The sequence below is a fragment of the Panthera leo genome, chromosome B1 (genome assembly GCF_018350215.1).
Source record: "Panthera leo isolate Ple1 chromosome B1, P.leo_Ple1_pat1.1, whole genome shotgun sequence".
Taxonomy (NCBI): domain Eukaryota; kingdom Metazoa; phylum Chordata; class Mammalia; order Carnivora; family Felidae; genus Panthera; species Panthera leo.
In genome coordinates this window covers 171,197,773-171,221,174 of record NC_056682.1, presented here as the reverse complement: position 1 = coordinate 171,221,174, position 23,402 = coordinate 171,197,773, and the positions used below count along the sequence as shown (strand labels likewise).

Sequence of the window (23,402 nt, the reverse complement as noted above, 5' to 3'; positions counted from 1 at the left end):
GAGGAAGCTATTTAATCTCACAGAGCCTCATGTCTTCATCTGTAAAATGGTGATAATATTATTACCCTCTTTGTTGGGTAAATGGGGGGTGGGGGGATTGACGAAATTATGCAGTGTTTCTCCAAGCATACCACTGGTGGTAACAAGAGGGTTTTCTGGTGATATGGTCATATTTTAATGTAATATTTATGACACAACAAACCCATTATTTCACAGGTCTTATTGCTTAGTGCAAGGCTAAGTAAAAAAAAAAAAAAAAGCAAACCAATGTAAAGCCTATTTTAATAAAATGTTGAATGTGCGATGTAGAGCTGGCAAAAAGGGACAGAGGGAGGGAACGATTGTCAGGGAGCCCTGAACTGATGCTTATGAAAGCTGCTGGCTCAGCCTCCTCTGCTCAGGGACGCGACTCCTTTCCCACTCCTCCTGGTAAGGGGCGGGGGGGGGGGGGGGGGGGGCGCAATTCTGGACAAAGAAACAGAGAGACCCAGGGTGGATGGGCCAGCTGCGTTCCCTTGGGGACCTGGAGCGAGCTGCGCTGTGTGGAGCCCCTGGAATTTCACCACCCGCTGCTGCCCTCTGGTGGTCATGTGCTGTCCCAGCATCCCAAGGAAGTTAAAGTAGACCCACAGCGATTTAGCACCCAGCACCTGTGCACCTCCCTTTCTGACACCCTTTTCACCTCTTCGCTGTCCTGCACACCCATCCCATCAGTCCCACATGGCCTACCCTCCCCAAAGAGTCACTTCCTCCTTAAGCCTAGACACCACAACACCTGTTCCCCAAACTCCTTACAAATCAGTAGGGGATGTTCTGATTCTCAGATGTGAACAGTTGAGCTTAGCTTTCCCAGGGAACTCTTGTTTTAAAGGAGAAACTGGTTTAAAAACCAAATGAAGCAAGTCAGCAGAAAGCGGCTACATTTTATGATGGGACCTTTCCTTGGCTCCCACCTTTCTCTGTGAAATAGATGCTTCTCTCTAAGTAGGCACTAGGTCCAAAAGACAAAATCCTTATATTTCTTTCCAGAAAATTCTGCAAGAAACTTTCAAAATAGTTTTACAGCTGGCATTATAGCTACATTATTTTTCTTGAGTCTGAAACCCCCAAATAGTAGTAGTTTTAAAAAGATTAAAAAATATTTATCTCTCATATAAACAGAGGCAACCTAGGGCTGGTATGGTGGTGCCCTGATCACCGGATTCCTTCTTTCTTGTTGTTCCATCTTATTCAACACATGGCTTCTACCTTGTGGCCCAAGATGACTGCTCCAGCTCCAGACCTTGGATCAGCATTCCAGTCATTGGTCTGGAGGAAAGTGTACATTTTCATCCTTTAAAGCACTCACCACTTTCCTTTACATCCCGCTGACCAGGACTCAGACATGAGTACATTGTAAGGCACACTAGGAAGTGTAACTTTTTTTTTTCCTGAGCAGCCTTGTGCCCTGCTAACTTTGGCATTGTATTACTGAGGAATGGGAGAATGGATTCTGGACACAGTTAGAATCTCCTCCACAAGAATATTGCTGGGGTTGTGAGAAATACTCAGACTCAAGTAGGATTGGATCCAACGACTAAAGTCAGCCTCGTCTGTATTTCTTCTGCCATTGTGAAATGCCACTGGAGTGAGGGTTAGTACTTTAGACCTGCAGCCCAGGATATTGATGTTCTAGTTTTGGCTCCACTGCAGGCCAATGTCATGGCCTTGAGAGAGAAGTCTAATGTTCCAGGCCTCAGTTTCTCTGAAATAGGTTAGCTAATTTGATCTCCAGGGTCCCTTCCTGCTCTAACATTATGACTTCTTATAGCCCTACCTTGGCATCTATAATCAAGCAGTTAAATAGAAAATGAATAGGGGCGCCTGGGTGGCGCAGTCGGTTAAGCGTCCGACTTCAGCCAGGTCACGATCTCGCGGTCCGTGAGTTCGAGCCCCGCGTCAGGCTCTGGGCTGATGGCTTGGAGCCTGGAGCCTGTTTCCGATTCTGTGTCTCCCTCTCTCTCTGCCCCTCCCTCGTTCATGCTCTGTCTCTCTCTGTCCCAAAAATGAAAAAAAAAATTAAAAAAAGAAAATGAACATACCGTTTTTCCTACTAAATGCTATGGATAAGCAAGAATAGATAACCAATTGCTAGCCCTAACTGTCCTTTTAACCTTGTCATCCTTATGCAGGAATTGGTTGGAAATGCAGTTGTGGACCAGGAGATGCACTTTATTTTCCCATGGCACTTTGGAAGCAGAAGGGCTAAAGCAACAGACAAGGAAGCTTGTGGTTGTAAAGTCTCTGTTTATATCCGGTGGTAGTGGCTGCAATTGCTTGTCTCAAACTGCTGGGATAGGAAACATCTGTAGCCAATTGATAAAGAGGGTATCTGCTGTGCGCACTCTAATCTTGAGGAAATGGGGATCCCAAAGTCACCTGGATTAGCCACAGACCAGAAAGGAGCCCTTTTAGAGTTCCTTTCAGTTGCTGAGGCACACGATGTTTGAAAACCCCCTCCTACTCCGTCCCAGAGGTAGAAAAGCATAAGTCACCATTGCTCAACTTCCTTAGAAATAGCCAGTGAACGCTAGCATCTGGGCCTTAATAAGTGGCTAATCTGTAAACAAAAACACTGCCTTGTCTGCTTCTTGGAGCCACATAGTGAACACTTTGCTGGTTAATCACCAGAGCTATGAGATATTACCCGTCTAGCTGTATGTGACAGAGTGGATGAGCTGCGTGGTGGCAGGAAGAGGACACAATTGGACATCCAACCAGGGAATGAGGCAGTGGTCCACATGCCTATGAGGCCCCCAGCCCAGGGTGAGCATTGCTCCTGACTTGAGAAAGGCTTCCCAGAGACTGGCAGAGGCAGGGAATGAGAACGGGCACTCCCAGGTGTAGCATCTGGGGTAACATCTTTTTTTGCCAGGACAACTCCTTGGGGTCTGGAAGACCATGCCTGGAATCAAAGAAGAAGGGATCTAGAAAGCTCTAGAGCCAGGCAAGGTAGCTCTGAAATTCCAGTACAAAGAATCTGGCTTCAGCTAAATGGCTTCAGCGATTTCTTTCCTGGAGCTGGCCAACATTTGACCTCTGTCTACCTGACTGGTGGCTTAGATCCTTTATGTCACTCCCACTGCGGTGTGAGTCCTCCAAACACCTCTTTCTTGAATGCTACATAACTGATATTGATAACTGATATTTATTGAGTTCTCACTTGGTAGCTACTGGCCTAGGTACTGGGTAGTGTCCTAACATGTATTTTCTTATTTAATCTCACAACTACTATTATACCCACTTTATAGGTAAGCTGACTGAAGCACAGAGAGTTTAAGTAACTTTCTCAAGGCCACACAGCCAATTCCCAGCATAGCCAAGACTCTAGCCCAACGCCATCTGGCTCTGGAGTCCATGCTTCTAACCATGCTGCTTCTCTATTCAACAAATATTTATTATGTACTACTATGTACTAGTACTAGTACTATTATGTACTACTATGTACAGGTACAGTGCTTGCTGCTACATATAATCCTGGGGTGGACACCTAGTTTTCCTGCTCTGACCTGGACCAGGGCAGAGGTACAACTTGGACACCAGCGGAGTAGATCCAGAGTCTTGATTAGAGACATTTTTATTTTGGACAGAGTGGAGGGCACAGGGTAGGTCTGCATCAGTGCTGGTTGTTTATGCTGTGATCTGTTCTGATGGGCATCCATGCCCTACTAGTTGTAATTACTTTGAATATCGCCCTTGTCCACACAAAGTTTTCAAAAAAAAAAAAAAAATGAGCTTGAATGCTTGAGTTGGTCATGAGAGCACAGCTCCTGCAGTCCTCACTGTTCCCTATTACCTTCTTATTTGCCTCTTCGCTCATTTTGGCTGCTATCTTCCATCTGAGTTCATAACTCCTACCCCATCCCTTTTGCATCCCAAGTCAGGCCCTGCATTGGCTCCCTAGTTCCCTGAAGGCTAGGTGGAAAGACTCCGAGTGGGCCTGGGGAAGACATTTAGAGCTGGGGGAGGTGAGGTCAGATGGGCAGGGAGTCAATCCTGATTGTGTTGAAGTGATATTTAACGTTGTGAAATGCTATCAATATGTCATGGGGTATAGTGCCTATTGGTGAGTTTGTCCGCTCCTTGGTATAATAAGGAAAACAAGAAGTCAGAGGGGAGGGGAGACACAAGGGCAAAACACAAAGTGTATGAACAAGGAATAGTCATTGAGGGAATGAGATACTTCCTGTCTGCCCAGAGCCCTTCGATCTGCCTGGGGGTCCTTTTCCTCCTTCTAGTCTAGCTCACTTGCTATTTCCTTTGAAACTCCCAGAAAGCTTACATCTTCCTTCTTAGAGCACATCTATTTACTATATTTTATTTTAACAACAGCCAACACCTACTGAGAGCTTCCTGTGCACCAAACACTGGTTTGAGTACTTTACTACTGACTCACTCAGTTATTACAGCGGTGCTACAAGCCAGACATATCATAATGGTGCTCAGTGTACCAATGGGGCAGACTGAAGTGCGGCCATGTTAACTTGCCAAAGTCAGACAGCTGTGAGCGGGAGAAGGGGGTTTCACTGCAGCCACTGGGGCTAGGAGTCTGTGCTCTCAGCCACTGTGCCACACTGCCTCTCTTGGCTTCGTCTGTTCGGACATCAGTCTGTTGGACTGGCCTGTGTGTTTCTGGAGCTTGGTCTTACTTGAGTCCCCACGTCCAGTGCATAGTACCTGCCCCTCTGGAGGGTTCAGTAAGCCAGCACGTACATAAGCACCATGTTATCTTTAACAGAGACATTTTTGTTCAGAGATTTTCAGGGTGAATCTTTCTTTACATCTTAGGACTATCTTGGGCAGCATGCTGTTTCTTTGAGGGAGGGCTCCAAAACCAGGGCTAGAAATGGGCTCTTCATTTGGAGAGGTTGCACAGCTAGAGCTTAGAGCATCTACAGATTTCCCCCTCTATCTGAAAGTACAGTGTTCCCATGAAACCTTTCATAAGCCAAAATAGCGTAAAGCACAGAAGCAATTACCACTTATTTATATGGAGAAATTTTGAGTGTTCCCCAGACTCAAAAAATAACCTTTCATAGGCTTTTCTGATGCCTTTGGGACACTTCTTGCTAACAAATACACAGATGTTCGTGACACAGTTCAAAGCTATGGTGGCTTGATGCTGAGATGCTGAGTGTGGTTCCTGGGGAAGGAGCTCAGATGGGGCCCCCCTCATTGCCGCGCTGCCTCTGTAACGGCTTGCTGTCACACAAACACTGAATGCTATTTTTGCTTTTCACCTTTTCTCACAAAAGCAAAAACTCTCTTGGGTTTCTTTCCGTTAGTGAAAACAGGTAGTAACGTAGGTCTTTTGCAAAAGCCGAGTGGCATAATGTGAACTTTCAAAAAGTGGATACCTGTATGTGATCTCATTTTAAAAGAGGTGCATAAGGGGTGCCTGGGTGGCTCAGTCTGTTAAGTGTCCGACTTCGGCTCAGGCCATGATCTCATGGTTCATGAGTTTGAGCCCCATGTAGGGCTCTGTGCTGACAGAACCCTCTGCCCCTCCCCCACTCGCACTCTACCCCTCTCTCTCTCAAAACTAAGTAAACATTAAAAAAAAAAAGTGCATAGGGACCATTGTGAGGCAGCTTCCAATGGGTAAATTGGGGATGGTTTGAACGTCAAAATAATTAAAGACAACCATGAGTTATAAAGTATTGAAAAATTGCAATCCACTCATCCATGCTAGGAAAGAGATAAGGGGGAAGAAAGGGCTCTTGCTTCCAGTAGAAAGCCATGTGCTGGCTGATACTGTGCAGGATGTGCTGGAGATTGAAAGTTACCAGTTACAATCCTCCACTAAGAGATTGGCCCAGGCAAGAATCCTCAATGGTTGCTAAATCTAAATGGAAGTTTTGATGAGGAAGAGGATACTTGCGTGGTCTTAAAGTGCCACTCAAAGATTCCTTATTGCAAGGGAAAAAATAGTAACTGCACCGTGAAGAAGTCAGATCACACCTCGACTGTGTGATTAAAATTTATGCCTCCAGTAAGGGGCAGATGGACTTTGTCTGCTTCCAGATGTGATGCCCTGAGAAGGACATAGCATCTCCGTAATGTTGGGGTCAGGAATATATAACCTGAGTTTAATGGTGAGGAAACATCAAAAGCCCCAAATGAAAAAATTCTTTTAAAAACAGGAGAGGAGGGGCGCCTGGGTGGCTCAGTCGGTTAAGCGTCCGACTTCGGCTCAGGTCATGATCTCGCAGTTCGTGGGTTCAGGCCCCACGTCGGGCTCTGTGCTCACAGCTCAGAGCCTGGAACCTGTTTCAGATTCTGTATCTCCCTCTCTCTCTCTGCCCTTCCCCTGCTCACGCTCTGTCTGTGTCTCAAAAATAAATAAACATTAAAAAAATTAAAAAAAATAAAAACAGGAGAGGAAACTAGTAGTCTTCAAAAATATCAGTGTCATAAAAGACAAAGAAAGACTAGGTAAAATGTGTCAAGTTAAAGGAGACTAATGAGTCCCAGCAATCAAATACTCTAACTGACCCTGATCTCAGGCCGGATCCTGTTCTAAAGAAAATAAAGCATCATTCAGAACATCAGTGAGTCCATTAATAAACTAGGGAGGAAGATAGTAGGTTAGACATAATTACTTTACCAATGTTGTATTTACTAAGGTTGGTAACTGTACTATGTTATACAAGACAATATACTCAAAATACACACTAAAGTGTTTAGGAGTAAATGGCCTACCATATACGCCCTTTAGATGGGTAGATAGATAGATGGACAGACAGATAATCAGATGAGCAAAATAGGAACTATAGAGGAATATGGGATAAGGGAATAGTATTCTTTGCTTTTCTGTAAGCTTGACATTAAAAAAAGCACATTTATTTATTTATTTAAACTTTATTTACTTTGAGAAAGAGAGAGAGCAAACAGAGGAGGGGCAGAGAGAGAGAGAGAGAGAGAGAGAGAGAATGCCAAATAGGCTCCATGCTCTCGGTGCAAAGCCCAATACGGGGCTCGAACTCACCAACTGTGAGATCATGACCTGAGCCAAAATCTAGAGTCAGATGCATAATCAACTGAGCCACCCAGGTGCTCCCCAAAAAGAAAAAAGTTTTAAAAGGCAAATACATGCTACTGTGATGCAGAGATTGTGGAGGGGAAAGGGCAGAAGCAGGGCAAATGGTTAGGGTGTCAATGCAATAACTGTAGGTAAGAGAAGACAGTGGGTTAGACCAGGACAGTAAGCGGAGAAGGGGCAGGAAGTGCCCAGATTCTGGATATGCCCTGAAGGTAGAGCTAATGGATTTGCTAATGCATTCATTCCTTGTGGAGCTGAGAGAAGGAAAGGAAACCCGAGGAGAGACTTGAGGATTCTGGCCTGACCAACTGGGGGGAACGGAGTTGTGAATAACTGAGATGTGGAAGATGAGGGAAAGAGCAGGTTTGAAATGGAAGATCATGAGTCTGGTTTTGGACACGTGCCTGGTTAAGTGGATTTATGGAAAATATGATCTAACTTTAGGTAAGCTAAAGCTTATAAAATGGATAACTAGCCTTAAAAGATCCTTCCAAGGTAGCCATGAATCAAAGATAAACTTAATAATGTGAGCACAAAGTGAATTTGCATTTTTGGTGGGCAGGACTCTGAGTGGGGCCAGCAATGACAACCCTTAAAATCAACTGAGGAGGTGGGGGTGGGCTAAATGGGTGATGGGCATTAAGGAGGGCACTTGTTGGGATGAGCACTGGGTGTTATATATGTGATGAATTACTGAGTTCTACTCCTGAGCCAAGACTATACTGTATGTTGACTAACTTGAGAAAAAAAGAAAAAAGAAAAGAAGAAAAAATCTTTAATCATCATCAAAAAAAAAAAAAATCTACTGTTGATTATAAGCTGAACTTAGAATCAGACCCCAGAATAACTGTAATACAAGGTGTTAAGCCAATATTTTTAAATATTTTAAATATAACAAAGCAATCACATTGCTCTTATCAAAAACAATAAAACGCTTTTATTATATATTTTAATATAATTTATTATTAGGTGAATTAATGTCTATTTCATCTTTAATTCAACCCATTAAAATGTCTATTTTTAGTGTATGTTCTATCATGTAAATAATATATTCATAAGTAGTACATGTATATAACATAAATAAATATACATAAATGGCTGGGGGGTACATGCTCAAAAATTCAACATGTGTGGAGATCAGAAAAGTTTGGAGATGCAAAAACAATAAAAGCAAAAATAAACAGGTGGGACTACATCAAACTAAAAGCCCCTGCACAGCAAAGGAAACCATTAAAAAAATTAAAAGTCAACTATGGAATGGGAGAAAATACTTGCAAGCCACAAATCTGATAAGGGTTAATATCTAAAATGTAAAAGTAACTCAAACAGCAAAAACAAAATAACCCAATTAAAAAATGGGCCAAGAATCTGAATAGACATTTTTTCCAAGGAAGACATACAAATGGCCCATGGGTCCATGAGAAGGTGCTTGCCAACACTAGAAATGCAAATAAAAACCACACAGAGATATCCCTTCGTACCTGTTAGGAGAGTTATAAAAAAGACAAGAGACAATAGATGTTGGTGAGGATGTGGAGAAAGTGGAACCCTCTTACACTGTTGGTGGGAATGCAAACTGGTGCAGCCCCTGGGAAAACATTATGGAGGCTCCTCAAGAAATTAAAAATAGAATTACCATATGATCCAGCAATCCCACTTCTGAGTTTTTATCCAGAGGAAATACACTCATTATCTTGAAGAGATATCAGTATTCCCATGGTCATTGCAGTATGTTGTTCCTATAGTCAAGTTGTGGAAACAACCTGAGTGTCTGTTGATGGATGAGTGATATAGATATATAGATATATATATATATATATATATATATATATATATATATATATATTACACATAATAATGTGTATATATATATAATATTTAGACATACACAATGTAAGGATAATACATATTATATATTAATTGAATGCATTCTACAAATAATTGAATATTATTCAGTCTTAAAAAATAAAGAAATCCTGCCATTTGTTGATTCACATGGATGAATGTGGAAGGCATTATGCTAAATGAAATACGCCGGACAGAGAAAGGCAAATACTGTATGGTATCACTTACACAGAGAATCTAAAAAGAAAAAAATAAATTAAGAACGTCAAACTCGTAGAAACAGAGGTAGAATGGAGTTTCCTTGGGGCTGGGGGAGGATTAGTAAAAGGGTACAAACTTTTGGTTTGAAAACAACAACCAAAGAACAAAATTTTACAAAAGGAAAAATTTGGAGACCCCTCTATAACCTCCAGTGCGAATTCCAGGGGTAAAGCTGTTACCTCTGCTACCGTCTGTTCCCTCTTCCAGCAAAGGTACAGTGTGGTTGAAGTAGTGTCATATCAGACCCACTGCCCAGTACCCAGCTCAGTGAAAATGTATCGAGTGCAGTAACAAGTTCTGTCCACAGCATGTGAGTGACAGCATGCCATCTAATAGAATAGCGTGCAACTTCTAAAAAGAAGAGACCAATTTGGATTGATGAAGAAAGACGCCCAAGATGTAATAAATGAAAAAAAGCGTGGTAGAACAGTGTGGTATCAAATAAACAAGCATATATATGTGCCTTTATATTCATAGAAGACTTCTGGTAGCAGTGGGCAGTGGTTACCTCTAGGAAGTGGTACTAGTTAGAAGAACCCTCTTTTACTTTGAATTTCAATTTACTTATTTAAATTTTTTTTTTTTATTTTAGAAAGAGAGAGAGCACGAGCTGGGGAGAGGGGCAGAGGGAGAGAGAGAGAGAGAGAGGGAGAGAATCCCAAGCAGCTTCCATGCTGTCAGTGTGGAGCCCGATGCAGGATTTGATCCCACAATCCTAGGATCATGACATGTGCCAAAATCAAGAGTCGGATGTTTAACCGACTGAGCCACCCAGGCACCGCTCAATTTACTTTTTAATGTATTGTTTAAATTTAAAAATATACTGTAAACATGCATTAGTCCAATTTTTAAAAGTTTCTAAAAATTTTAGGCTTTTGAAATTCCTTTTATGATTTTATTATTATGAGATAATAGTGTTTTGTACTAAGATGACCATGACAACACTGATCAAAATGGTGTAAGATTGAAAAAAAAAAGGTGTAAGATTGGCAATAATCTAAATGTTGAGCATTAAGGGAATGGTTACGTAAATAATGGAAAATTGACTGTAATATAATGCGGTATTTAAAAAAAAATCAATATTCTGAGAATTTCAGCCAGATGGGAAATGCTGACAATATACTAAGTGAGAAAAGCAAGATCTATGTAAATTCAGTGTTAATATCAACAATATTAAAAATACATAGAAAAAAAAGCCTGGAAGAAAATATCCCCAAATGATAACAGTGGTTGCCTCTGATGGTGAGATTATGGGGGATTTTTCTCTTTCTGGACCTGTGTATTTTCATCTTCCTTTCCATTTTTGTGCAACGAGCGTGCATTATTTTGTAATGTGAAAGAAAAAGAAAGTAAAATACTGAGAAAACCATTACATGCATTCCTGGCATGAGTCAGGAGCTGAATTTTCATGTTTAAATTAGTTTCAGAAACACAGGAGTGGTTTCTAGGCAACCTGCTTGGGAAATCATGCTCCTTTCCTTTGTTGCTGTAGTGTGTGTGAGGGTCTCAGAGAAAATGTAGGAGATGAATCTTTGTGAAAGCAGACTCCTGCTAAGGAAAAACAACTTTTGCCACTCCGTTTCGGTCACGGAGACTTGAGTTATCGTGACCCCAGGGACACATAGGGACCCGAGTTTTGTGCGGTTTTTGTGTCAGGGGGTTGTGTGTGTGTGTGTGAGTGGGTATGTGTTTTGGCAAACGAGTGATTGATTTTAATGACGATTGCCATAGGTAGGTACAATAGCTATTCAAGTCTCTGCCTGTGGTGTGAGAAATGGGTAGGGGGTGGGGGGCGGGGCGGGGCCCGAGGCATACGAACCCAGACCAATAACCCCAGGTTGATGGCTTTCCTGAGAATTCAGGGCTGTGAATTCAGACAGTGAGTGGCAAGGTTTTACAAGACGGATTGCAGCTCAAGATGTGAAAAGATTGCCTCATCATCATGTGAACCATTTACTATCATTATAGACAATCCTGCTGAGCCAAAGGGCTTTAATCAGGAGGAAACACTGAAAAATGGAATCGGAGCTAAGAAACCCTTGGCCTAGTCTGATGGCTTGTGGAGGATGGGATGAGTTAAGAATGCTTTTTAGCCTCAAGGGAGCCATGTTCTTTACTAAGAGTTAGCAGAAGGGGCAGAAGGTATTGTTTTCAGCTCACAGTGTATGTTTTGTAGACCCTGACTACATTTTTCGTCAAGAATGACACGCATTCTGCTTGATAAATGGGGTCTGAGCTTAGCTTCTTGCTCCTAGGCCCCCTAGTGGTTGTCTTTTGCAATTAAATAAATCAAGTGAGTAGGTAAATAAGCATTTGGACAATGATAGCATTTGTCTAAGGGTTACTGCCTTTGACTTTGGCAACTCCCAGACTTTGTCAAAGCACAAGAGGGGTGGTTGCAAATCAGGATCTCTGCCTCAGGGAGGAAAGACCCATTTCCTAATAGAAGGTGGGACAGGAGGGCAGGAATCTTCCAAAGTGGATGGTAATGAGCTTATTCTGTCTCCGCACTTTTTCTTTTTTTTCTGTCTCCACACTTCTGAAGCCACATCCTGCATTCCACTTAGTAATAGTCCACTGGGTCTGCTCACCCCTCCTTTAGGGTGACAGACACCTGGAGGGTAAAGGAAGAGGGGGACTAATATTTACTGACCCCCTTCTCGCATGGTAGCTCTTGAGGACAAAACACTTCTCTTTTCATGTTTGTTTGCAGGGCTTAGCACATGTGTTTGTGCTAAATGTTTGCAGTCTTGAATGCTATATGGAGGCCATGAGAAAAGTGAGGTGCAGAGAGGTTAACAAATGTCTGAGATCTCTAGCGAAATAAATGGCAAAACAGAAACTCAAACCCCAAGTTCAAAGAATCTACTCTTTTCTTCCTACCAGGATGTCCCCTAATCTCACCCCATGCCCTCTGGCTTGCTGGTCTAACCTGTCAGGTGAGAGCTATGCTGTCTCTGTGTCTTTTGAGCCATCACCCTGGGGGCCAATGGCTTCTCCCTTCTCTGAACTTCTCCTTTGGTAGAGAGTGAGTCACCCCTTTGAGGCATATTCTTCTTGTATTTCTTGTTCAACTCTTGTTTATTTATTTATGATTCAACTTTTCTTAGAAGTTTGTCTTTTTTCTCCATTAGCACCTTGAGGGAAGGGGCAATGTATTAATTCTTCCATAAACTCTCTGCCCAGCATCTAGTAAATATTTGCAATGAGCCTAGATTAAGTAGCAGGGTTCTGGTCAGAACCTGCTCCCCGGGGGCCTTTTGTATTAGGAAAATAGCAAACAATTTTAATTTTTATCTAAAAATATTCCTTTTCATCAAAAATAATTAAGCGATGTTTCCCCCCTGCCAAGGGGCTTGCCACCTAAGGTGAGTTAAATACAGATCTTTCTCTAGGAGCTTAGAATCTTAAGCATATATGTAGCTTGACTGTTACTGCACTGCACTGGGGTCAAAAATGGAATCTAAACTCACTTAGCTCCTTCCATTCTGACTGGAATCTGTTGGCTCCCAGGCCAAACACAGTGCACCCCTTCCAAAGCAGAGTCTGCTCTGAAAAGCCGGAACACTGATGGAGCTGGGAACAAGTAGCTGGCTTCTCTACCAGGTACATTTATATCTGGGTTTCTTCTTCCTCTTAAGGCTGCCCTGCAGGGAGCCAGGCTGGCCCAGGTACAGGCAGAGTAAGGTTAGGACCCAAAGCACTCAGCTGCCACCATGCTTTCCCAGAGGACACCAGGCAGTGTCATTCCTCAGGGGAGGCTGACCAAGGCTGCCTGGGGAAACCTGGTGTAGGAAGAGGTGAGCTGGCCATCAGAAGACCTCTTGACAGACTCTTGTTCTTGCCACAACAATAGTGTATTTCATGAGCATTTATTGGGCCTTTTGTGTATCCCAGGCACTGGGGATAACAAGACAAATAGAGCCTTTGGGAGGTATTCAGTCTGGTTGGGGGAACAACCTTGTAAGCAATTAAACAGTAGGACAGGCATTATAATAGAAGCATGTCTGAGAAACCTCAAGAACATGGAGGAGGAAGCACAGAATTCTGCCCGGAGAGGCTAGAAATAAGCTTAATTGATTAGGCAACTCTCAGAATGAGTCTTCAAAGAGAAGCAATTGTTCAGTGGTTGGGCAAGGCAGGATGAGCACGCTAGACTGAAGGAATGACATATACGCAGCATGGTGGCAGGAAGGAGTGCTGCAAATCCTTCCTGGCACTAAAGCTATGGGGGGTGGGGGGAAGAGGCGGAGCTGAGAATATGAAGGGCCTCATATGCTGTGTCTTAGGGTGGAGCTCTGCCCTATGGATGACAGGGGAACATGGAAGGATTTCGAATGGGGAGCAGGGAGTGTGTCATGGTCAGATGTCAAAAGGTCTACGTAATGACGATGTGAAGGAGGGACTAGAAGAAGAAGAGGCTGAAGTACAGGGACCAGTCCTGAGGTGATTTGCAATAGTCCAGGCCACACTAACTTGTCATGTGTCACGGAAGATGAGAAGGGTGGTACGTCCTCAGGAGATGGGACCGATGAAGCCTGGTGACAGATGGGATGTGGTGGTTTGTGAAGGGAGTCTAGGCCAACTCGCAGTTTGGGCATAGAGAAATGGGAATGGTGGATCCATGCACCAAAATCAGGAATGCGTGAGAGGGTAGGGGGAGGAGGTCAGGGGGACAGATGAGTTAAATTTTGGCCATGTTTAAAGTGCATGTGGGACACCTGAGCAGAGCTATATAGTAACTGGTTGGTATGCGGGCATCTGAGCTCAGGGAAGATGCTGGTTTTTGATGGAGGAAGGCTGGATCAGGCTTCTCTCTCTGTAGACATTCAATAAACATTGTTTTGAATAGCTAATTAATGATTACAGGGCACTGGGAAAACAGAATGATGTTGCAATGTAAATGTGGATGCTCTCACAGTAATGGACTGATGGTTGCAGAAAAGCTCAAGCTAAATAACACTAATTTTTTCCTGCTATAAATAAACCTTCTTCTGCAGTCGGGGTTTCCAATTACACAGTGAAAAGAAATGCAGCAGTGGAAATGAGGAAGGGGGGCATATGGAAGGCATATCATGCCTGCAGCGTGAAAATGTTAGCAAGTACCAGCCCAAACAGATAAGGTAGTAATTTGATCTGGTGGAAAAGAGATGAGAGTCTAATGCCCTCGGTCCAAGTACCGGTTTCTCAACTACCTAGTTAGGTGTCTGTAAAGCTCATCGATGTGCAGTAAATGTTTTCTACCTACCTTTAGAGACATAGTCATGTTTTAGGCTCTTTATGTGTGCTATTACTTCATTCAATCCTCAGAACAAACACATGGTGGGTCCTTTATTATGTTTCTTTGCAAATAAAAAACTGAACACAGAGGGTTTAGGTGACTTACTCAAGACCACCCAACTGAAAAATGGCAGTTGCCAGATTTGAACCCAGACAGTCTTGGGCCCAGAATCTGTTAAGAGGCAATTAACTGCTGTGCGTTTCTGCCTCTCCATGTAAAAGAGTTAGGAAATTCCACTGTGCTGGGCTTTTGTGCCCAAAATCGGTGCACAGATTTTGTAAAGGGCAAGAAGCAGAATTTATAGTAAGTCCTAAATTATAGGTGCATATTTGTATTATGCTCTCCCATAATTAGTCTTTCAAGGAAGTGGTATTTAAAGATTTGTCCCATATCTTCTTTTTGGGGAAAGCTCTGGGAGTTCCTAAAATTATGTGACTTTGTGTTTGAAGATGACAGCAGACTACCTGAGCAGCAGTATTGTTCAGCATTAGAGATAACGGTTTATGGAATTCAGCACAATAATAGTGGTCATGGGCTCATGAGTAAGAGAGACATTGCTTCCATCCCACATCTGCCACTTGGACATGTTGTTGAAAACTCTCCATGTCTGCTTCCTTGTCTATACATGAGATAACACTAATAACTTAGTGGGGCTATAAGGGTTACAGGGGTACAGAGTTCACAATCCAGGGTAAGAGAGTCACTGAGTGCGCTAAGCATAATACAAATAGGCGTATGAGAATTGGGGGAGGTGCATTCTAGGAAAAAGGAAGAGCGGAAGGCTTGCTTTGGCAGGGGACTTGAGCATGTGATGGACTACAAGAAGGTCAGTGAGACCATCTCATAAACTTATTAAGCAACTAGCATTTTTTTTTACATCTTCAAAGTCAGCATTTCTCTATCATGCACGTATAACTAATAAAGCAAAACTTATGATTTTAAGGAAATAATTTTCTCCAAACACTTAAGTGTTGATTGCAAGCCTAATTAAGTTCTTCTACCCATTCAACTAAAGTCACAACATGAACACATTGGATTTCCTTAAATGCATCAAATGTCTTAAAAACCTGATAAAACACACACCAGTTTTGCAATGATTACAGAAATTATTATGTAAAATTTATTTTTAAATTGCTAATATCGTGGATTTAAGGTTGCTTGTTCATCATCTCCATTGTTACCCATATCTTAATTCTTATTTTTATTTTATACTTTCCTCAGATTACAATTTTATACCAACTTATGGTTGCAATACCCATATAGATTACCCCCATCCTCCCCCACCCCACCCCCCAAAATTTCAGACTAGTCAAAGTTGTGGATTCTGTGATCAAATGATTGACTCTTAGTGGGGATACCAGACCTAGCAATTCAAACCTGCACAATTAGTCTTTAGGTTGAACCTTTGAAAAAATAATCAAGTCTCATTTCTGATGTCACAGAAATTTTAAGTTCAAAGGGATTTTGAGTTTAGAAACCAGAAACATATATTCCTTGAAGTTTTCACAATCTCTATTGCCCATCCCACAATTCAGCCATTATTATATATTGATTTGATCTGTCAGTATAACTAGCAACTTAGGTAAACTTTATCAGTACCTCATTATAATTATAGAGTCACCTAGAGCCTTGCTACTCACAGTGTGGTCCAGGTACCAACAGCCTCAGCATCGTGTGGGCTGAAGAATCTCAGGTTCACTTCAGATAAGCTGACTCAGAACCTGCATTTTCACAAGACATCCATCTACCCTGTGATTTGACCGCACTTTAAAGGCAAGAAGCACCAGTATAAGGAATTCATCTCCCTGAGGGTGAGGGGTCAAGCCTGAAGTTGGCACTCCCTTTGCAGCACATTCAATTAATTTGTCATCTTGGAACCCAGTGTCTCTCCTTCTTTTCTTATAGTTTGAGACTGTATTTTTAACTGCTAAGATTTTCTGCTACACTGATCAAGAGTAGAGGGCCTGGGACTGAATCTGAGAAGTCCAGCACTGAAGAAGGGGGTAGATGAGGAGGAGTCGCCCAGAAAGCTAGGGGGGAACCAGGCGGGCTTCACTGTCATGGAAGCCCAGAGCAGTGACCTTTCGAGGACATAATATTTGTCAGGTTCTCTTATCACACTGATAAGCATGTAGTGAGCACTCCCTAAATATTAGCCGTTGTTCCTGCTGTGGTTATTAGTAGTAATTTAAAAATGAAGAATTTAACTTAAATTTAAAATTTGAGTAATTTAAAAATGAGGGGCGCCTGGGTGGCTCAGACGGTTGAGCATCTGACTCTTGATTTGGGCTCAGGTCATGATCTCAGGGTTGCGGCCCAGGCTCCACGCGGGGCTCCACGCTGAGTGTGGAGCCTGCTTAAGATTCTGTCTCCCTATGCCTCTCTCTACTACTCGTGCTCTCTCTCTCTTTAAAACAGTGATGAAAAAATAAAATAAAAATGAAGAACAGATGCTGTCTTGGGCAAACTGGAAAACCTCAAAAGGAGCATCGTCACAGAGATTTCCCACAAGGGCCATTTTCCCGGGGCCTTGGGGGAAGAATCTACAGTCCCTTCCAGGGTGTTGAATGGAGAAGGGTTAATTTTCAGAATGACCTCAGAAAAAAAATAAGTTCAGAGGAAATAGTCCATTGGCTTTTGGAGTATTTACATTTCCTTCCGAGGGCAGGATGAGGTGGCACGAGGGAGAGGGTGATAATGTGCGTAGATAAACGTATTTTTAAAGAATGCTACAACTTTTCTACCACTCCGTTTACTGACCTTTGACCATAGCACTCCATGCATTTGCTTTTTTTTTTTTTTTTTTTTTAACAGAAGCAAATGGTTTGGATGCTGTTTTCAAAATTCCCTGCCCTACAGGAGTGAGAGGTCTAGTCCTGGAAGCCTGGTGAAGAGTTGATTTCTCTGAGACCCTCCTGAAATATTGTTTTGGTCTCGCAGAATTGTGCTGTTAGAAATTGATCCAGCTATGGGGTGAGGAAAAAATAATGCAGGGACATCCTAGAAAGTATACTGATTAGGACAAACTGACTCTAATAATCTATTTCCTACCTTGAATATGTTAATAGATTGCATTATCACAAGCATTTAGCTATTAGCCCGCAATCCTGGACAGGTGGATGGGTCTCTGTAGATTTAGTATTTGAAGCTGTTGCATCTCAGACCGTTTTGTGCCATCTCTTCAGAACTGGTTAAAAACCACAGATTTTATTTATGACGTTATCCTGAGCGTCTTGTGCGAGGGCCTGCGGGGAGTTTACAGAGACACCTGGTGGCTGGTAAGGTGAAGTACCCTGGCTTTGTTAGATAATAAAGGATTCGAATTGTATCTAAAATTTGGGTAATTTTTGTGGTTGAGAATTCCATTGTTTTTTTTCCAAATATTTTAGTAGGATTGCCATCACATATATTTAAAAATTAGACTTTGAATCATATAGATGATTTTTATAGGCTCCAGCCTCGCTTTCCTTAAAGAAACAATCAACCAAATGAATTGACCAGCACCATCAGCTGGGCTAAATCTAACCAAGGCCAGGACTAGGGTGAGGCAAGAGTGAATTTAAGGAGGCACCATTCAGTAATTAACATATGTAGCTTTTTAATGCGATATTTTATTTATTTTTTTTTAAAGTTTATTTATTTTTAAGAGAGAGAGAGCACGAGAAGGGCAGAGAGAGAGTGAGAGAGAGAATCCCAAGCAGGCTCCACACTGTCACCACGGTGCCAGAGGTGGGGCTCAAACTCATCAACTGTGAGATCATGACATGAGCCAAAGTCTGACATTTAACCAACTGAGCCACCCAGGAGGCCCTTAATGAAATATTTTGAAAAGTCAAAATTAATGCAAAAAGTCTTTTTTAACAAAATGTCAAAATTGTAAACGTAGGATCAGTATTGCTGATTTTCTCTTTTATTTCGGGCTCCAATATGGCCAGAAAGACCCTGAGAAGAGTGAAGGTGTCTGTGGACTTATCCCTGACCTGGCTCATTTATGTCAATGGATGCAGGTCCACCCCTCCCCCAACCCATGGTTTCCCTTGTCCTTCCAGTGGCTCTCCAGGTCTCCTCCAATCCAGATCAAGAGTAAGGAGCCTCAGTCAATGGCAGTGCTTGGTGAGAAGAAGAAATGGAGAATAGAAAATTAAAAAGTGGCCCGGGTAAAAAATTGGGAATTCTGTCTTCCGGTTCTCCTGCTTGACTTATCAGGACCCTCTTTCCTCTACCTTCCTCCCAAACATGCTTGTTAGAAACAGGGAACATTCATTCCCACTGAGCTGCGTTTTGCGTTTTGCTAGGTAGCACCAAGGGCAAGTGAGAATGGAGGTAGTGCTCTGGTGAGAAAGCCCCTTCTCAGGCCTTTTCTGTTAAAAAAATTTTTTTTATGTTTATTTTTATTTTTGAGAGACAGACCGCAAGCGGGGGAGGGGCAGAGAGAGAGGGAGACACAGAGTTCGCAGCAGGCTCCAGGCTCTGAGCTGTCAGCACAGAGCCCCACGCGGGGCTCGAACCCACGAACCGTGACATCATGACCTGAGCCGAAGTTGGTCGCTTAACGACTGAGCCACCCAGGCGCCCCTAGATCTTTTCTGTTTTAATATGTCCCTTTAGCTCCCCTGGACCAGGACCAGGGTGGGGGTGGGGTGGGGTAAGCAAGGATCTGGGCCCAGGGTGACCTGCTGCTTCTCAGGGGGTGCGCACTTGTGTGAGATGTTGGTAGCCAGAAGCTCTCAAAATAGCCTGGGAGGGTGTGAGTTTACTGCATGGTGCAGTCTCTGCACTTCCGCTTCCCCTTCATGAGGCCCCGCAACAGCAGAAGCAGCTCGCTATAGTTAACAGAAGTGACCCCTCCTGCCTCCTTCCTGCTCATCGCTCACCTAACCGTTGCACTGTCATCAGAGAGATGGTCACTGGAAATCGCAGGAAAATATGGTGTAATTGTAACCACGCGAGCTGCTAAGAAAGGGGAAGTAAAGCCAGTGGGGTGAGAACACACTGAGGCAGGAAGGGATCAGAAACTCAAGAACAAAGGGAAATTTCAGAAAGTCCCAAGAAGCAAGTGGCTTAACAAGGAGTCCCAAAGGGTCTTATAGATAGGGTCTCCTCACCACATGGTGAAGAAATCCCAGAAATAAGAGGAAGCCCAGGGGCACTCATCTTAAACAACTGTGTAAAGTTTTATGGCTTTCAAATATATTCCCTTAGGGGGTTTCAGGGAGAACAGTGCACCTTCTGACAATGCACCGACACCAGAGCCTGCCACGGTCTCCGGATCATTCACCTGGACACATCGGATACCCTGTCTCGTGTATCAGCTGTTCTCCTGACCCAGAAAATTGCATATCCCTTATCACCTGCTCATGTCTCTTCATGAACTTGGCTCTTCTGTTGGCAACATAATGGGTCTCTTTTTACCAGTGGAGGTTTTGCTGACTACCAGAGCCCCTGTGGTTCAGCAGGGGAGTGGCATTAATTTTTTTTTTTTTTTTTGAGTGGCATTAATTTTTATTGAGAGCCTGCTCTATGCCAAATATGTGCTTGGAGCTTTATCTGTTTTCTCTTTAATCCTCAAAATACCCTTTTAGGTAAATATTATAATTATCATTTTTAACAAATGAGAAAATTGAGACTCAAGGAAATTATGTGAGTTGCTCAAGCTCATTCAGGTAACTACTAAGGGGTGGGGCCAGGACTTGAACCTGGGCCACAGAACTCCTCCTACATCTTTATGGGTTTTTGTTGTTGTTAGATTAAGTCAGCAGAGACAGGGGAGAGATGCCTTCACTCCCTCCTCTTGCATCCATGGCAGATTCTGCTAACTGATCTTGGCATATGTTTTCCTGAGCTGGGACAATGTATAAGGCACAGGATATATTTAGAGAAGTAGAAGTTATGATCTATGTTCTCAAGGACTTTTGCCTTGACCTAGGTTAAAATATTACATAATACCAGAATAGTAATGTAAGGCTGTAAATAACACCCTAGCCATAAGTGCTAAAAAGATCCTGGTAAGCTTATGAATCATAGGATCCACCATCCTTTGTCTGAGAGCTGGCCGTCTCCCAACTTTTTAATTCCCTGGATTTCTTTTCTCATTTTAGATATTACTCATTTATTCAGTCAATCAATATCTCCTCTGAACCTGAGAGTGCAGCACAGAACAAGGCCATATCCCCACTCTCATGGAACTTAGTTTCTAGTAAGGAGACAGACAATAAACAAGCAAGCACACACATGCATGCACGTACCTCAGCTGGTCATAAGTGCCATAAGAAAAGTAAAGCAGGAAAGATATAGAGAGAGGGTTGGAGTGCTACTTTGGGGAGGGTCCTCAGGGAAGGGCTTTCTGATAAGGTGGCGTTTGAGCTGAACCAAGAAGGAAGAGGGAGGGGGAGTTGGGAGGATAGGTCCAAGAATGCCCCAGGCAGAGGGAACCACCCCGAGCAGGGGTGGTGTGTTTATGGAAAAGCAAAGGAGACCAGTATGGCTGTGGTGGAGGAAGCAAGGGGAACAGTGTTAGAGATGGAAAATCAGAGGTCTTGCAGTCACTAGCAAGGGTTTTGGCTTTTACTGTGGGTATATATACACCACATCTTCTTTATCCATTCATCAGCTGATGGATATTTTGGGCCCTTTCTATAATTTGGCTCTTGTTGATAATGCTGCTATAAACATTGGGATGCATGTGCCCCTTTGAATCAGCATTTTTGTATCCTTTGGATAAATACCTAGTAGTGCAAGTGTTGGGTCATAGGGTAGTTCTATCTTTAACTTTCTGAGGAAACTCCGTATTGTTTTCCAGAGTGGATGCTCCAGTTTGCATTCCCCCCAACGGTTCAAGAGGGTTCCCCTTTCTCTGCATCCTCACCAACATCTGTTGTCTCCTGATTTTAGCCATTCTGACAGGTGTGAGGTGGTATCTCATTATGGTTTTGATTTGTATTTCTCTGATGATGAGTGATGCTGAGCATTTTTTCATGTGTCTGTTAGCCATCTGTATGTCTTCTTTGGAGAAGTGTCTGTTCATGGCTTCTGCCCATTTCTGAAACTGGATTATTTATTTTTAGGGTGTTGGAGTTTGATAAGTTCTTCATAATTTTTGGATACTAGCCCTTTATCTGATATTTCACTTGCAAATATCTTCTCCTATTCCATAGGTTGCCTTTTAGTTTTGTTGAGTGTTTCCTTTGCTGTGCAGAAGCTTTTTATGTTGATGAGGTATCAATAGTTCATTTTTGCTTTTGTTTCCCTTGCCTCCAGAGATGTGTCTGGTGTCTTTCTAAGAAGAAGAGACTAGGACACAGATACACTCAGAGGAAAGGCCATGTGAGGACACAGGGAGAAGGTGGTCCTCTACAAGCCAAAGAGAGAGGCCTCAGAAGAAGCCAACCCTGTCGGCACCCTGATCTTGGACTTCCAGCCTCTAGAACTGTGAGAAAATAAATTTCTGTTGTTTCAACCACCCAATCTGTGGTATTTTGTTATGGCAGCCCTAGCATACTAATGTGTGGGAGATAGGAGTCAGAGATGATGCCCTGGGGTGGAGTCTCTTTTCTGTTGTGGTTACGAAAGTTTGGGAGTTGGGTATTTTCTTCATAATGCTCAGAAGCACCAAGAGAAGTTGTCCTGCTTGCTTTTGCTATGAAGAGTTTCCAGTCTACTACACACCTCTAGCAGTGCCAGAAGGCCGTGGGGAAGGAGGAAGACACAGACATGTGCAGTTACACAGGGAGGAACAACCCCGCCATGCTAGCACCACGCTGAGATGCATAGCCCACTGTTCTGTTTTTCAGGAGGTCCTCCTTCCCTCCTTTCCTGAATCCCTTTTGTTGTGATTTCACCGGCATTTCCCCAAGCCAAATGGATTTAGGTACAATTGAAGGGTAGGAACAGAACGGTGCTCTGGGACTCAGTGAAATTGCTACAGCCCTGCCCCCAAGCTCTGTCTATCTCATTCATGGGGACCTGAAAGGGACTCACAGGTACTTCAGAAACATTCCCCTGCTCTCAGCCCCAGCCTGGCCACGGCCGCAGGTTCTATCATCATGGTATGTCACCCATAGTTGGGGATTCTGATTCCCTGCCCATGTGGAAGTGATGAAGCCTCCCCAGCCTCCAGACATCGAACAAGGTTGCCGTGTGCTCTCTAGTTGCCAAATGTTTCTGGCTCTTTCATTCAAAGTCTCCTTTTATGCAAGAGCTCCCTCTCTCTAGGAATTTGAAGGGCCCCTTGGAAGCCTGCACTGGAAAATAGTTTGAATTTCACTGGATGAGCCGCAGTGTCAGCCCCGGCCTCACGACACATCTGCCCTCAACAGGCTTGCACACTGTGACTCCCTTTTCCTTTCAGGCTGCACTCCTTCTTCATCCGGGATGCTGACCCCCATGGCGGTTTTCTTGAGCCTGGGTAAGTGGATGTATGTCAAAGGTCAGGAAACTATGGCCAGCTGTCAATTTTTGTAAATAACGTTTTATTGGAACACAGCCGTGCTCATTCATTTAACCTTGCGTATAGCTGCTTTCGCAGCACAACTGCAAAGAAGAGTGGTTGCTGCAGAGACCGTATGGCCTGCAAAGCTGAAAATATTTACTATCTGGCCCTCTTCAGAAAGCATTTGCCAACCTCTGTGATAGATTTAGATCGGCTAACTTTCACAAAGTGGATAAGAGGATTAAAAAGACTACTACCAAAAACAAAAAAAAACAAAAAAAAACAAAAGTAAGAAAGCAAACATATAAATCCACTGTGGATTGACAGTAATATTAACATTGCAATAAAAGAAGACAACAAGAAAATGGCAGGGCTGTTATTCTCTCACTTGTAGGGCTGCTTGTCAGATAAAAGGATAATCTGCTAATTAAGTCTGTCAAGAAGTTGGGGTGGGGGTGTACAAAGAAATGGATGGAAAGAAAGATAGATGAGAGAGAGAGGGAGAG

At 43.0% G+C, this 23,402-nt stretch overlaps 1 protein-coding gene across 6 annotated transcripts in view; it reads left to right on the top strand.

Moving 5' to 3' along the window:
- The first annotated feature begins 2,575 nt into the window (after positions 1–2,575).
- CHRNA9 (cholinergic receptor nicotinic alpha 9 subunit) overlaps positions 2,576–23,402 on the top strand; it is a 39,556-nt gene continuing 18,729 nt past the window's right edge. For 5 of the 6 annotated variants that reach the window (XR_006201980.1, XM_042936542.1, XM_042936541.1 and 2 more), the window contains exons 1-2: positions 21,866–21,896; positions 22,816–22,872. The gene's annotated coding sequence lies outside the window, so the exon portion shown is untranslated. Of the gene's footprint in view, positions 2,806–21,865; positions 21,897–22,815; positions 22,873–23,402 lie in introns of those variants that run through there. The other variant, XM_042936538.1, reaches the window with a different exon arrangement.